The sequence below is a fragment of the Hipposideros armiger genome, unplaced genomic scaffold (genome assembly GCF_001890085.2).
Source record: "Hipposideros armiger isolate ML-2016 unplaced genomic scaffold, ASM189008v1 scaffold_1112, whole genome shotgun sequence".
NCBI lineage: Eukaryota > Metazoa > Chordata > Mammalia > Chiroptera > Hipposideridae > Hipposideros > Hipposideros armiger.
In genome coordinates this window covers 219,677-235,671 of record NW_017732462.1, presented here as the reverse complement: position 1 = coordinate 235,671, position 15,995 = coordinate 219,677, and the positions used below count along the sequence as shown (strand labels likewise).

The following is a 15,995-nucleotide window of genomic DNA, read 5'->3' as shown; positions in this document are numbered from 1 at the left end:
CTCCTCAGAACTCCTAGTCATTCAATGACAAGAAACAAAATCCTGAGTCATTTTCAAATAATTATTTTATGATGAATATGTTAAACATCAAACAAATATAGGGTATATATTGAAAATTCTGCAAACCCACTGCTGAGCCCTGAAAAATATGGGAAGCTTACCATTAAATAGGTAACTTCCAAATTTGAGAACAACCACTAGATATATAGAAATACAGTATATAGTTTCCAAGCCATCAGAGAACTAAATGGGAATACAGAAATCTTATAAATCAAAGGGAAGGCAGGAAAATAGGAAGAAACGAAATGTGGAGGAAAAGAAGCATTAAGAAAACACAAAATATCATGGTAAAAATAAACTCAGGTATGTTACTAATCAGTATAAATATAAACAGAGGAATGACCAATTAAACTGTAAGAAGTAAATTAGACTAAGAAAAAAATATCCAGCAACATAACACTTATAAGAAACACATCTAAAATTAAAATATGCCTATACACATTCAGGAAGGTTGAAAATTAAGAACTATAAAAAGAGAAGTATAGGTAAAAAAAAGGCCACGCATTTCTGATCTTTTCCCACGGCTCCTGTGGTTGGCTTATGAGTCCAATTACGGCTGGCGATTCCTTACTTTATTAGAACTTCTATAAGAATGTTTGTTCTGTTATTCTAAAATGAAGATGTTAATTTTATATTTAATGCCAAATCTCTCTTATGGTAATTTAAGTAGCTTTTCCAGTCTCCACAAATGAAATAACTATTTGTGAAGTATTCTCATACGATGATGTCCCAGGTAGTTAATGACTATTTCCTAGAACATTTTTCGTTGTTCAAAAAGAACACCTAATTCACCTGTACCAAGTATACACAGCCAGATAGTAATAAATTCAATCTGAGATCATAATTCTAAGACTGAGATTCACAAAAATTTTATGAGAAGAGAAGCATATTAATAGTAGAATGCCATGAAAATATAATTTGAAATAAAGTTACCTTCTGCTAACTTCCAGGACATGATTTGAGTACATTAGCTCTTTAACAAGCATTTCATGAGTTAAGAATTCTCAGAAATATATTTACTGAGATTAAAACAAACCAAGAAACTCTGCCTACTTTCAAAGTACATACCGACTCTGTCAGGAGTTGTGGATGAGTAAACGTTATTACTGGAGAACAAAATGCTACAGCCATAAAATTGTGTGAGAAAGTCAAGCCTTTGCTCCCTACCAATATTCACCACAAAGCAGCCAGAGAGATCTTTTAAAACCATGGTCAAAGTCACCCCTCCAACTGCCATCCGCTGGTTCTTCTTTTTCATCAGTCATCACTAACCTTGTCTTCCTAAAGGGCCAGAGAGTAAATATTTGGGGGCCACAGCACCTCTGTGGCATTTGCTCAGCCCATGGGGGAGCAGCCCCAGGCAACATATAAATAAGTGTGGGCGTGAATTTGGTTTTGGAATATCTTTTTTTGGGGGGGATTGGGTGGAGGTTGGAGAATTTATTGCTACTGTTGCTTTCGTTGTTCTTGTTTTTCCAGAAACCTGATTGTATATGCAAATTTAATAATTCATAAAAAAAAGCTTACAGAACAGTGTCTGCCACGAGTTAAGTCTTCAGCTTTTGTTCATATGACAACCTATATTGTTCTGATAATAGCGGCACAATTATTATTTATTTCACTGTTTACAGGATGCACAAAACTCAGACATAGACAAATGTCGCTCTCAAAACTAAACTAGTTTTCTGGACCCCCAGCGCATAGGTTTGCTTGGCAATAGATAACTTAATTTTATCCAGGAATTTGTCTTATTTAAATCATATTCAAGAGTCAACTCAATTCTTTTGGACGCCGTCTCTGCAAATGGTGCCCCTGCTGTTCTGCTCACTTCCCCAGGTTCTGCCAGGGGACCTGAGGGTGGCAGTGTTGATGACAACATCTTTTTGTTATGTGTGTGCTGCCTCCATTGCAGTCTGGCCGGTGGCATGGGTTGTGCCCTGTGCTCCCTCATCCACGTGGCACATTGGACAATCTGCAGCTTCTTGGCATCCTGAACCAAGGGAGTCAGGCTCCCCGACCCAGTCCACCTGCCCACCTCGTGGCCAGCCATCCCTGTGGTGCCTACCTCTCCCTGCCCGCTCCAGCCTCTAGGGACTAGAGCCCCAGTCAAGCTCCTAACCTGTTAGTCACGTTATAGCCATCGAAGTAATCAGATCAGCTCTGGTGGTATCGCAGGGCTTCTGTTCAAGCAACTCATTTTATTGTTATAGTTGTTCTATTTTATTATTAGTTATTGGTGTTAATCTCTTACTGTGCCTAATTTATAAATTAAACTTTATCATAGGTATGTATGGATAGGAAAACACGTAGTGTATATAGGGTTCAGTACTATGTGCAGCGCCAGGCATCCACTGGGGTTTCGGCACGTGTCCCTGCAAGGCAGGGGGGTACTCCTAAACCCGCATTCAAATTCCGGCTTTGCCCCTGTGTCCTATGTGACCTTCATCAGTTATCTTTTTTGTAATTAAAATTTATTGCGGTGACAACAGTTGGTAAAATTACATAGGTTTCAAGTGTACAGTTCTGTAATACGTCATCTATATATCACATTGTGTGCTCACCACCCAGAGTCAGTTCTCCCATCACCATGTATTTGACCCTGTTTACCTTCAACAGTTATCTTGGTCACCACAAGTCTTATTTTCTTCAACTTAAACATTTAGAATGATAACCACTCTGTGAGTTAGGTATTATGTTGAGGATTTTTGAGACCACCGATGGTAAGTTTCTATGCAGGGACAGGCATATAGTAAGGGCTTGCTAAATATTGCCTGATTCTTCTGGGGTTGAGTCCCACACTTTGATTTACTTATATAAAGTGAAGAACATAAAGGGGAAAGAGAGCTCAGCTCCAGGAGACAACAGCTGGGAGCTAAGGAATGGAAGAGACGTGGTGTGTCAGGCGGGACAAGCCGGCTGTTTCAGGGTTGGGAAGCTCAAGGCAGTTGGGGGCTGTTTCCTCGGCAGGGAATGGGCAAGAGGCACGCAGAGGGCGCCGTGCCGTCCAAAGTAGTCAGGGTTCTTCAGGGAAACAGAATCAATTGCACATGTGCTTTAGTATGAGGAGCTGGCTCACGTGATTATGGAGGCTTGAAAACCACATCTCTACCGTCAGGAAGCTGGAGACCCAGGAGAGCCGGTGGTGTCCTTCCAGCCCTTCTCCGAAGGCTTGACGGCCATGAGAGCCAATGGTGCAGATCCAGTCGGGAAGCAGGCAGGCTCCAGAGCCAGGAAGAGCTCATTTTCCAGTCTGAGTCCAAGGACGGAAAAAAGCTGATGTCTCAGCTCAACTGTCAGACAGGAGGACTTTCTCCTGTTCTAGTTCCCTTTTTGTTCTAGTTAAGTCTTCCAGTAACCCTTGGATGAGGCTCCCCCACACGTGGGAGGGCACCCTTCTTCACTCTCTCTATGATTCAAAGATTAATCTCATCCAGAAACACCCTCATGGAAACACTGGAATAATGTTTGGCCACACATCTGGGCACCGCATAGCCCAGGCCAGCTGACCCATTAACCATCACACCTGTAGCAAGGAGATCAGATGTCTGTTGGATAAACAGCACTTGTAGCAGAGCAAGTGGGCTGGGCTGGGCTGGGCAGAGGCAGCGTTCCACGGAGTAGTTAGGTAAGGAGAAACGGAGGCTGAGGATTCTGTAACTGGTTATCCTTTCCAATCTGCACGCTTTCCAACATGTTAATCTCTTTGTTTAATTGCTCCACACTGAGGTGCATTGCAATTAGTTGAAATTTTAGAAACAGGAGTTTATAAAATTTAATCCTAACACATTTACAGTCAGTCTTTCTGGAAACGTGAAAAATATGAATCATTCATTCTGCTCTCATTTTCTATATATAAATTAAATGAGCATTAATGGAGTATCCATATGTCAAAAGGCCTCTCTCAGAGGTTTGAGAGTAGCTTATAAATTTGCATTTTTCCACTTATGTAGCTTTAATGTGAAATGTATTCTTCACCCCCTTCTAGTACAAAAGCAAAAAACAAACCTTTTAATCTTTCTGGTGCTAGAATAATGATTGAGTTTTTCTTGTATGCAACTCTCACCAACAAAATACATTTTCAACTGGAGACTGGGAATTTTTTTTTTAAATAGAAGGAGCTAAGAGAAATTGGTCTTGATATAATATTTGAATTTAATATCCTGAAATTACGTTATTTTTCATATCAAATATCAAAATTAATTTTATGTATTTAAAGAAAAAATATCCTTTTTTGCTTTCAGCATATTTTATTTAGAAATGTTTTTACATTTAACATTGCTTTTTATGCTTAATATTATTTTACTTTTGCCTCATGTCTCACTACATGGAAATTTCCATGACAGTTGACAAGAAATTTCAACTTTTAAGGAAAAGAATTTTAAACATGAAAATTAAGGAATGAAGTTACAATTATATTTTCATGGTTTTAAATATTTCATGTTAGTTTTTTAAAATCTAGATTTCATTATATATTTCAGTGTTGGCATTCTTACATTTAATTAATGTTTTCTTATGAGGAGAAAGCTTTGGAATGTTATGAAAATATCTCATTGTGAAATAAATCCAATACAGATGTCCAATATTTTAGAAATCATAGCATTACTTAATTATAAAGTGTCAATCAATTCTTAACATTTCAGAATTTACATAGCTCCTTAGAAGCTCAACATTTTCTGTAAAGCAAGCGATATTAAACATAAATAAACTAAGGTTTGTTGTAGGTGGATATACATCACTGGAGTGAAATGTGTCACAGTTTCCCATGGCAAAATCTCATGTGGCAAATCTCTGTTATCCTGCTGACTGGACCCGACTGCCACTTGCTTGCCGTGGTCTCACATCTGAGCTTTCAGAATAATTCTCAACATAAATGGGAAAGAAAGTTCAGAAACAAAGAGAGACAGAAAACGTAAGCAGAAAGAAAAATGAGGAGAAGTTAGAAAGTGGAGCGATGATTGGATTCACCATGGCTTTAAAAGTCCATGGGAGATAAAAAATTAAAAATATAAAAGAAAGGATGACCCTATGGAGTTTACCAACATTTCAGTCTAAATCAGTGGAAAAATAGAATTTATTATAGAGGCATATCTGTGTGTTTTAGGAATAGAATGTGTGTGTGTGTGTGTGTGTGTGTGTGTGTATGTATGTGTGTGTGTATATACTCATATATATGTATATATATATTTTAGCTAATTTTTAATTTTCTAAGCTCTTCCTATTGGAAAATTATACATATAATAAAACTGCAATGACTATCATGGGAGTTTCAAAAAAATGTATTGCTTGTTTACTTTATTAGACTAATAGATAAACAAGAAAATATTTTTATAGTTATAGTTAGCATAATATTTTATGAAACATTGTAATATAGATAATAACATTATAATATAAACTTTTTATCCTTCTGTCAGTCCTGACATCTCAATAAGCAATGAACCTTCTGGAATAAAAATATGCCTCATGTTTAATTTTAAAATCTGAAAATACTAGGCTGAATAAAGTCTTGTTTTCCAAAGAATGAGCTTAACTTGGTAAAAGGGATAGTTCTAAAAAATGAAGTTGCATATTTTTATTTTGAGGAAGAAGTGCATAAGAAACTTGGACACTTTGTCACCATGCTCATGCAGCACAAAGATTTGAACACCCCATGGCAGAATGCCCCAGACCGCTCATTGTCCTTAATCATGTTTCTTAAATAAGGAGAAGCACGTGGTCAGAGGCAGAGGCCATCGTATACGATATTGTCAATATTTTTTAATATCCTGAAATTGTAAGAGGCAAGTGCATGAGAAAATTTTATATTTTCTCTTGAGAATTGTATTGGCTTTAGGAGTCTTCTAAATGGGAATAAATGGCATGGTCAACTTTGTTTTAGGTCATATTCCTGCTGATTTCTAAACAATTATTGCTAAATGGATAGGTATCCATTTAGTTTTGTTTTTTATCATTGTACGGTATCTTTGATTAATAACAACTGCTAAAGATCAGGAAGTACAAGCGTTAGATTTAGATTTTTTTTTACCGTATGCCAACTGAAAACTAATGTTATTTAAGACAAAAAAATAAAAAATAAAGATAGCTCAGTGTGAAAGTAACTGCAGTCACCTCAAGGCTTACCTGGGAGAGGATGCACTTCCTAGCGCATCACACCACCCTTAACATCCTCACTCCTCAGTGGCCCTTGCTTCGAGATATAGTTCTCTACTTTGTGGGCTTCTCTGTTGGGTAGTTCATAGTATGAGGATGAACTTTCCTTAGAGCAGACGAAGGAGAAACAGAGAGAGGGATCAAGATGGAAGTCTGTCTCTGTAAGAAACCTTAGACGTGACACGCATCCCCACTGCTGGACATGAGTCACTGTTTGTTGGGAGTGAGCCACTAGCTCCTCAGGGAAAGCAATTACAGGAGGGCACACTTACTAGGAAGTGACAGCCACCTCAGAGGCCGCTTAGTACAGGCTCTTTCCATCTTCGTATGCAGGCTTGTGACTACCAACAACCTTGTGGTATTTGTATCAACCTTCATTGGGGTAAAACAAAAAATAAAATTTAGTGGATTGAACCAGTAACGATGCAGATTACTCACATTTTTGTTGGCCGTCTAGTTGGTTCTTCTGCTCCATGTGCTGATGAGCACAGGGAGGGTCCAATGCCCTCGCTCCATGGTGGGCAGTTAGTGTGGGACACTAGCCTTTCATGTCACGTTAGCTCAGTAGGTACATGTGAAGCACGGGAGGAAGGGAGTACTGAGGCAGAGACACTGCTTAGGATTCTGATGCCCTAAGGTGGTGAAGGCTGGGGTGAAGACCACTGCAGGCAGGAAAGCGGGGGCTGGCAATGAGAGATTCTACAAACAATAATTGAAAGCTCTTGCTATCTTTTTGATGAAAGCAAAATGTGAAGAGGTCAAGTTAATTTTGCTTTGGAAGTTTTCAGCTCAGCTAATCAGAAGGCTAATGATTGACAAAAAAGAAAATTCTAAGGGAATAAAGTTGATAGGATCCCATGGCTCATACTCTGACTAAACAAGAAGGATTTAATTCTCTCTTTCCAACCTAAAAGTTATGATATTGACTTATAATGCTTTAGACCATGACTTTGGGGGAGTCTTGGATTATTTTCAGACTTCTTAATGAAATAACTGCAGGTGCTCTGATATTTGGATGATAGAAAATTAAGCAAAGGGGTCCAGATTTAGCAAGTGTCCCAGTAAACAGCTGTCTTAAACTGCAGCCTAAAGGCACATGAATCATTCAAGGTTTTTATAATGCAACAGCATTTTTACAATTGCACAAAAATTTTAAATGCCAATGGAAAGAATGTCAGTAGAGCGATCACTATTAAACATTCTAAGACCCATTTTAATGAGCATGTTTGAGTTGTACTTGATACAGGCTGGAAATATGCTTGATCCTTACAATCCTTAGATGATGATAGATTTGGGGTCCAAGTGGAGCTTGACAGTTTAGCTCCGCCTGGAACCCCAGCATCTATAATTCTCCCCAGCCCACCAAGATGGAGGTTACCCTTCTGAGAAGTAATTCTTTCTCAGAGGCGGAGGGGTTTAAGGAGCTCTGCTCTTTCTCAACTACTTGCTACCTGACAGTGATCAGCATTTTCAGGTGGGCTATTCATTATTCAGATACCTGAATCACTGTGATATCGGGGAAATGAGTGCTGGGGGATCAAAAGAGCTGCGACCAATGGTGATGGAAGCATTCGGACATTGTTTTGTACATATTAATTCCCCTATACTTAAAATGGCCTCAGATTATTGGCTAAAGGAGAATACAAGTAAGTGATAATCCCTCTTAGTCTTGAGATAGCTACATGCATCCAGAAGACCTGAAGTTGAGAGTTGTGACATTAGACTTGATGCTTTTTAAAAATGGGTTCATACATATTTTAGAGTGGCTCATAAAATAGAGTGGCTCAATTTTAGCGTTATTTAAAATTTGGGTATAATTGCTGAGCTGATTGGACCTTAAGGGCTTTTTGGGTACCTATTATATATCATTATATATTAAGAGAAAAATGGATATCTGGATATTTCCCAGGATCTGGCATTATTTGGATATTGGTAAACATGCAGTAAGAACTATGTTAGAATTTGCTGCAGGAATTGCCCAGCTGGAGGAATTGAGATGAAGTCTTCATTTACCCCCCAAAAAATGCCATCTAGTGGAAATAAGTGAAGTATGCAGAATAGACAGTGAGGCTATAACAATGGTATTTGTCTTTGTAAATAATGGTTTTAGAGCAACAGTAATATTTTAGGTGTATTTTAAATATAATATTTTAGTTTTTTTTATCCATTTATCATGCAGGAGCTAAAATTCTGAATTGCATTTGGATGGGACAACTTATATCTCTATAGGACTTCAAACTTTAAGGGTCTGCCTTTATTGTACCCATTATCAATGTTTGCAAGTCTTCTGCCTTGTATCAAACCCAGTTGATAGTTTTACCCTAATCTTTTAGAAAGGAGGAAATTGATGCCTTAGAAGGTAGAATTCTGTCCATAATTATTGTTATGTAATATAGGCTCGGCATCATTAAATCTTTCTGGTGAATTCTTTGCAAAATTAACATCTGACCTATGTTTGGTTATATATTTTGCTTTTGCTTTTAAACGTGTTTTGTTTAACATAATATCGCTATATAATTTTTTTAAATTACTTGACTGCCATATCATGTTGTGTCCCCTTAATCTCAGTCTCTCCATATCATTACTCATTGCACATGGCTTTTATAAAGAAGTGTGTGGCTTGGGCCAGCCGAATGGTACATTGGTTAAGAGTTGGTTTGGGATGCCAGCTCTGAGCAGCAGGACCTCGGTTTGGATCCCATATGAGAGCCAGTGACACTGCCCTCTACAGCTAAGATGGTGAACAACAGCTCGACCTGGAGCTGGGCTGCCGTGAGGCGCTGGCAAAGGTGTAGGCTGCAGTGGGGCTGCAGTGGGCTGCCGTGAGCTACCGTGAGTGGCTGGCAGTCGGCATGAGCTGCCGTAAGCCACCATGAGCGGCTGTCCAGTGGCCGGCGACTGATCTGCCTCACCCAGGAAGAGCTCAATGATAAACCAACATGGGCCAGTGAAGCAGCGTCCTCCACAACTAGACCGAAGAACTAAAGGACAGCAACTTGTCTGTTCCCCTTCCCCAATTCCCCAATAAAATCTTTAAAAAAAAAATAGTGTGTGGCCTGATTTTGTGGATTTGAAGAGCAGAAGGATGGCTAGAACTCAAAGATTCTTACCTTGGTGAAAAGAGATGAGAGCTGTGACTTAAAAGTAAAGACACACTTACTTTTAAGACAGAATATGGTAACTTCAGCTCTTAGTCCAGACTGGTGAAAATTAATCCTATTTAAATATTTCCATGGGCTTCTGCAGGAGTTAGAGGGAGGTGCCTCACGCCCGTTTCCATTCCAGCCTATTGGCATCTCGGATTTGCTCTTTCTTTCTAGTCCCTTGATGGCTTCCGCAGCCCGCAGGCACTGCTGGTGCCTGGCATGTACACTCTGGAGTGCTTGCCAAAGGCGCCAGCAGAGAGTTTCCAGTCGGAGGCCATTCCAGCTCTATTTAGACGGGACAGAGGCCGATCCAGTTCACGGCAGGCACAAACGGTCTGGTCTTGAAGCTGCATTTGCATGGCTCACACAGCCTCGTTGCATCCACAGTATATTTATTGAGCTGTAACTTATAAATCTTCCTTATGATACTTGCATTTATATGTTTAAATGAAATTGAGAGAACATAGCTTCTTATAATATGATTTATTTTTTTATTTTCAATGACAATTTATTTAGCAAACAGGGTCATAAGTGAGGTGAAAGAGGCTAATGTGAAAATGATGCTATCCCCCACTGTACGTGCACGCACGTGCACACACACACACACACACACACACACACACACACACACACAGTCTATGGTGTCACCCCCACGTTCAGCCCTTGGCATGCCACCCCCTGCAGCCACTTGCTAACCCGGCCACAACGCAGTGCAGTAGGCTGCCCTGAGACTTACATGGGGCCCTCATGAAAAGTCCCATCTTGTTCTCACTCTTCTAGGCATACAGCCTGCGATCCAGCCCCTCACTGCTGCACATGTTAGCTCTAGATGCTTCTTTGGTCAACAATTCTGCCCATCTCCTTGATACCAAGCAACACTTTCTGTGCATATGAATAAAGATTAATGGATATTGAGGAAGGAGTTAACGTGAAGTTATAGAAAGAGGAGTGTGCTGGGGGTGTCTTATTAACTTACAGTGTTGGCACCACAGTTGTGCCAGCAAGAAATGCTCTATTGAACGAGTTCTAGTGAAAAAGAGTTCTAGAGATGGACTCCTGTATTTTGGGTTTCATGTGATTTAGGATGAGCTTACTGGGGGAGTAAAGGAGGGTATTCTGAGAGAGTTGGGGGGGGGATGTGGTTTCTTAATAATCCAGGACCTTACTATTTTGTCTTGGATGGAAGAAAATATGTTCTATGATAGATTATTCAAATATGCAAACACCAAACACCAGTTTTGGACAATCTAGTTCTTTTTAGAATTGTCTTTATCACTCTTTTGGTCTTTTGATGATTTAGTCTTTCTTCAAGTTTTTTTCTCTAGCCTGTAGGGTAAATCCATGTTTCCCATAGAACAATGCTATTGCCTTGTGGTTATCAATCAAAATCAAACATTGCAAAGCCTATTTAATGTGGACATAAGCAAAACCCAGCTTCTGTGTAATCTTTTATAAGTAAGAGTTGTCTTCTGGGTTTATTTAAAAATATGAATACAAGCATCATAAGGAACCTTCATATATTACAGCTAAGTAAATAAAATAAGGAAGCAAAAATCTGTATAAGCCATGCAAATGTCAGTAATATTTTAAAGGACTTAACAAACTTCGTTCCTGAAATTCGTGTATGTTTTGATTTCTAAAATTCATACATGAGCAAATTTTATGTTAAACTAGAAAAAAGAACTAATGATATGTAAGCTGTGTGCTGACATGAAGATATTTAGGAAGGCAAACGATGTGAAGCTGTAATTGCCAACCCAATACTCAGTGGTAACAGTAAACCTTTTTCAAAAGGTTTAAGATTTTGTGCTGTGGTTTTATACTAGAGCAATGCTTTTGGACAAGAGTGAAATCAATCAGATTATTAAATTCTGAGGATGCAAGCTGTTGTAGTACTGTGCTGTCAAGATTTTTTGCAGTTAATTTTAGCACAGCATCTTAAATTCAGGTAACTGATTTCCAAAACTACAATGGCAGTAGTTTTCAATCTTGAGTAGAAAGCAAGGTGTCAACAGTGTGATGGGTTGTGGACAGGTAAAGAAGGATGGGATAGGAAAGTGGCCATTGAAGGGGGCAGTTCATTTCAGTGCAAGGGATGATTTAATAAAGATACACCCACAGATATCAAGGGCTTTCAAAAGTAAGTAGAGATGAGAAGTGGAGACGTTATGAAGCTCATGACATAATTCAAGATGTGTGAGATTGTGAAAATTTGAGGAAAACGTGGTTAGCTTTCTCTAAGACTAGCTCGTCAGGTAGTTGAGCTGTGTATTGCAAACACCTCAAAGGATCAAAGTTGATTTTGATCATCAGAGAGTTTTGTAAGTATAGTTACATGGCCAAGTTGGGCAATTAGACTTTCCCATAAACTGTTGTTCTGGGAATATCACTGTGTTCTATGATATAATGGCATACTTGAGGTATAAAAGCCTAAACCAACAACATCCTCATTTTAGCTAAAAAAAAAAATCAGAAATATTTAGTGATTTGCTCAAAGTTTTAGAGATTATAGGTCAAAACAAGTTGCATTTTTCTAAAGTTGTTGCACCCCTATTTTGCTCATTTGTAAAATGAAGCTGCATCTGATTTGATTTGATCATAGTCTAATCAGATAAACTATAATTTACTGAAAGTCTGTCTACAGTATGGCTAATATTGTAGAAATTTGGAATATGAAATAAATGCGTTGCACAAGCCAAGTTAATATGTTATAATTTAGAGATTTGTTGCAAGAAGGAATTTACCCATGATATAAAGATCGGGTTGGTTAGGGCGGAAGGTTTGAAATATTTGGGTTTCAAAACCCTTATCCACTTTTATAAAATACCAAAGACTTTGGTTTATGTAGCTATATCATTCAATATTTATCATAGTATACATTTAAACTGATAAAATTTTAAATAGCTATTTACTAGTACATAGAAATATTACACTAATAAACCAATTACGTGTTAACATAAAAAGCATATTTTAAAAACATTGATTAATATTAAATGATAATAAATATTAACATAATGACTAGAGAATTACATTGTTTCACATTTTTGTAAATCTAATGCCTGGCTTATTAGAAGACAACTAGATTCTTACCTCTGCTTCTGCATTAAATCTGTTGGAATGGATGAAGCATATGAAGAAAATTCAGCCTCACAGCCATATGTAGTTGGAAACGAGCAAGGTATTTTTGTAGCCTTTTGAGATGGATAATACCTCAAACCTCAATGAGTGATAGTTTCATAATGGTTAGTTACACTGAGGAATGCGAAACTCCATCAGTGAATTGTTATATTCTGTTACATTAACATCTGTCCATGTGTTTGGCTCTTCAAATGCCTCCGTTACCCAGGTATGGCTGTTGAACATCATACATTACTGGTTGACAATTTATTGGATCGCTGTTATACCCATCTTCAAAATGTTGACACATTTCACTATTTAATATCAAAAATCACATTTGCGCATATCAACAGTCACACTTAAAAGTCTGTAAGTATTGAGAAGCTGTCAGGTACACAGTGACGGACACTTCTTCCTCTGCTTGGAGCTTGAATTGTATCATTTGCAGCCAATGTTGTGCACCTGCAGCTTTCCTTACAGGCAGCAGATTCACTATGTTCATCCTGAAGAAAAGACAGGTACTCAAAATTATAAAGTTCTAAAAATTGGCAAGTTTTAGTGGTATGCCAAGAAAACTTTTAAGTAAAATAGTTTTTTAGCCCCTGCACACGTGAGGATAAATTACACAAGAATACTAACAGCTAAGGTGTGGCGCCGTCATCGCGAGCCACATTAGGGCATCAGCAGTTATCTTCACCAGCGCCTCTGCACCATCGATGCAAAGGCCAACACGGATGTGCCAGGATAAGCCATGCGATTCCCAGGTTACTCACTGATGTGGCTGTTTCCTCACTACTTGCATCTGTTGCCAAGCATCTACACAAAAGAAGTCTTTGATGCTTGATCCATGTTGGAACTGGGTGAATTCAAGCAAAATAAGCAAACTCAGCCATGTCTGTACAGCTGCCTGCTTGTTAGACAAAAGTAAACTTCTGCAGACAAGATAGTAACTCTGTCTTCTGGTTAGCCGCAAACTTAAAATCGGCGAGTTACTGAATGGTTGGAAAGCAGCAGCATCCTGATTTTTTTTTTTTTTTTTACCAACACTCCATGCAGTAGCCATTTAGCAATGACAGCTGTGTGTCACTTTATCAGTTTCTCAAACCTCGTGTGTGGGCTTCTCCAGCCAATGTAATATAGTACCTTTGTAAGATGGTTCAGTGACTTTGTCATTATTAGTTTGAGAACTGTAACAAATCATTTTTAGCTTTATTTATCTGTTTTTGTTTTGTTTTGCAACATTGTTTTTTAAAACTTTCCTAAATAAAAAATAATGAATAATAACTATTTTATATCATTATGGAACATGTTATTATATACTTATACAATTATTATATTAACATTTATTATTTCATCATAAAATAAATTTTAAAAAGTATATATATTTATATTTAAAGATGCGACTTTTAAAAGGAAAATTGGAAGACTTGCTTTCTTAACCCAACTCCACTGTTGAACATCTAAAGATGCTGTAAAGAAATTGGCACAGCTGAGTTCTCTGACTCATGGAAGTGAGGAATTTACTCCAAAGAAAATAAACAAAATTCTAAGGAAGAAACCAAAGTATAATAAACTCTATTCTTCCCCAGGCTTTATGGAAATGAAGGATTAACTTACTGTGTGTTGTACAACAGGACACTTTTGAATGGTATTACCTCACTAGCTCAATTGTAGCTCCATTTTGAGATCAATCATTAAAGAATAAGAACTAAGCTCTTTCAAATCCAAGAATTATTCATTGTAGCTTTCAATCCAGAAGTCTAAAAACTGCCGAAGTATTTGAATGGGTGAGTTCCTATTGGCTAGAGAAAACACACACAGTAACTGAGAGGTTTTTTAGCTTTTAAAGAACTAATTGTGTCTACATTTAAAATATTCAATAATTTCCAAACAATCATTTGTCTCAAAACACTATTACAATAAAACTGTCACAGGAACAACTAGAAAGTCATTTTTCTGCCTAAATCACAATAAGGCAAACTGTCAACACCTATAAAGCTGAAGGAATGATAGCTTTTGCCATATTTCCATCTCTCATGTATGCCTTTCCCATTTTATGTGGAGGGCATTTCTCCTTCCCATGAGTAAGAGACCCTTTTGAAATATCAGTTTCATCCTTTTCTCCAACTTGACATATAGACGGTGTGATGGTGTTGAAGACATCGAGTCTTCTAGTCCGGTGGAACATAAGGTCAATATAAAGCAAACAAGTGGCAAAATAATAGTCACTTGCAATAAAAGAAACCATAAAGGGAGACAGGAAAGTTAGGGACAATCCTATGGTAAAGAGGACCATCCAGGAAGGTTGCAAATCTACAGTGTTTGCGGACATGATATCTAAGCCAAGAACTGAAGAATGAGAAGACCCAGCTGTGGCAAGGCGTGGGGGAAGACCCCGCAGAGGTCAGGTTCAACGTGCTGACACTGGGAACAGCCTGGACTGCTGCACAGACAGGAAGGGTCAGTGTGTTTTGAGTGGAGAGCAGAGCTGAGCAGGGAGGAGAGCTTGGGGCCTGGGGCAAGACCCCACAAGGCGCTATTAAAAAAAGCTGTGGTTTGATCCTACGGGCGATGGAAAGGCAGGTGAGTATTAGGATTAGAAGTATAGTTTTACTGATTTATTCAGTTTGCTTAATGGAGTGTAGGTTTGGAGAGATCTAGTGTAGAAGATGACTTACTAAGTCAAGTTCATTGTGCTTCTGCAAAATAATTTGCCATTGCCCTTGAACAACCCAGGGCAATACATCAATCTTAATATTCTCAAGTTTGGTGTGGGCTGTTTTTAAAAATTATTGTGTTGTTCATTTCTGTTTGTTTTCACAGGTCATCTATTATGGTAATGGTGACATTGCTGGTGGCTAATTCAAATGGAATTGCAGAAACGATTTTTTTCTGCAAGGTTTTTTGTTTTTTTTTAAACTATCAGTGCTCTCACCGTTAATACAAAGATAAAAATAAATTTTCAATTCCCAGAACTGGCATTTCTTTCAACGTTGTCTGGCATAAGTTATAAAAATGATGAATGTTAGCCTTCAACTAGAAAATAGAATACCAGCTACATTTCCCCAAGAATCAGGAACAGCCATGTGAGGCTGAAACATTCTAATCAAGGTGGAGATAGTAAGTAGAAATAAGGGCTATTTAGTAGGCATTATGCAATATAGTAAAAAGGACACTAAACAATAAGGCATCCGGATAACTGAGGTGGGCAAGCTAGATGTAAAATTAAGGACAAGTATGGAATGGGTCTCTTCAATATCAATAAAATTGCCTCATGGTGACAAGCAATCTGAGTAATGCTATACAAAACATAGTTCTCTTCTTGCCTACAGCAGGCATTAAATATTTATAACTTGATAAGCATTTAAATTTATAGCCATCATGGTAGTGAAATGAAACTAAATTTCACCATCATCTTTTAAACTGGACGCCATGCCTCTCCAAGACACATAATAGGTCACCCATAAACAAAAGAAAGTCAAGATCTAAGGAACTGAGACTGACTACAAGGACCTGCATTGTTTC

General features: G+C 38.1%; 1 protein-coding gene across 1 annotated transcript in view; it reads left to right on the top strand.

Annotated features, from left to right (window-relative positions):
- NETO1 (neuropilin and tolloid like 1) overlaps window positions 1-15,995 on the top strand; it is a 90,143-nt gene that overhangs the window by 47,087 nt on the left and 27,061 nt on the right. The window lies entirely within an intron of this gene.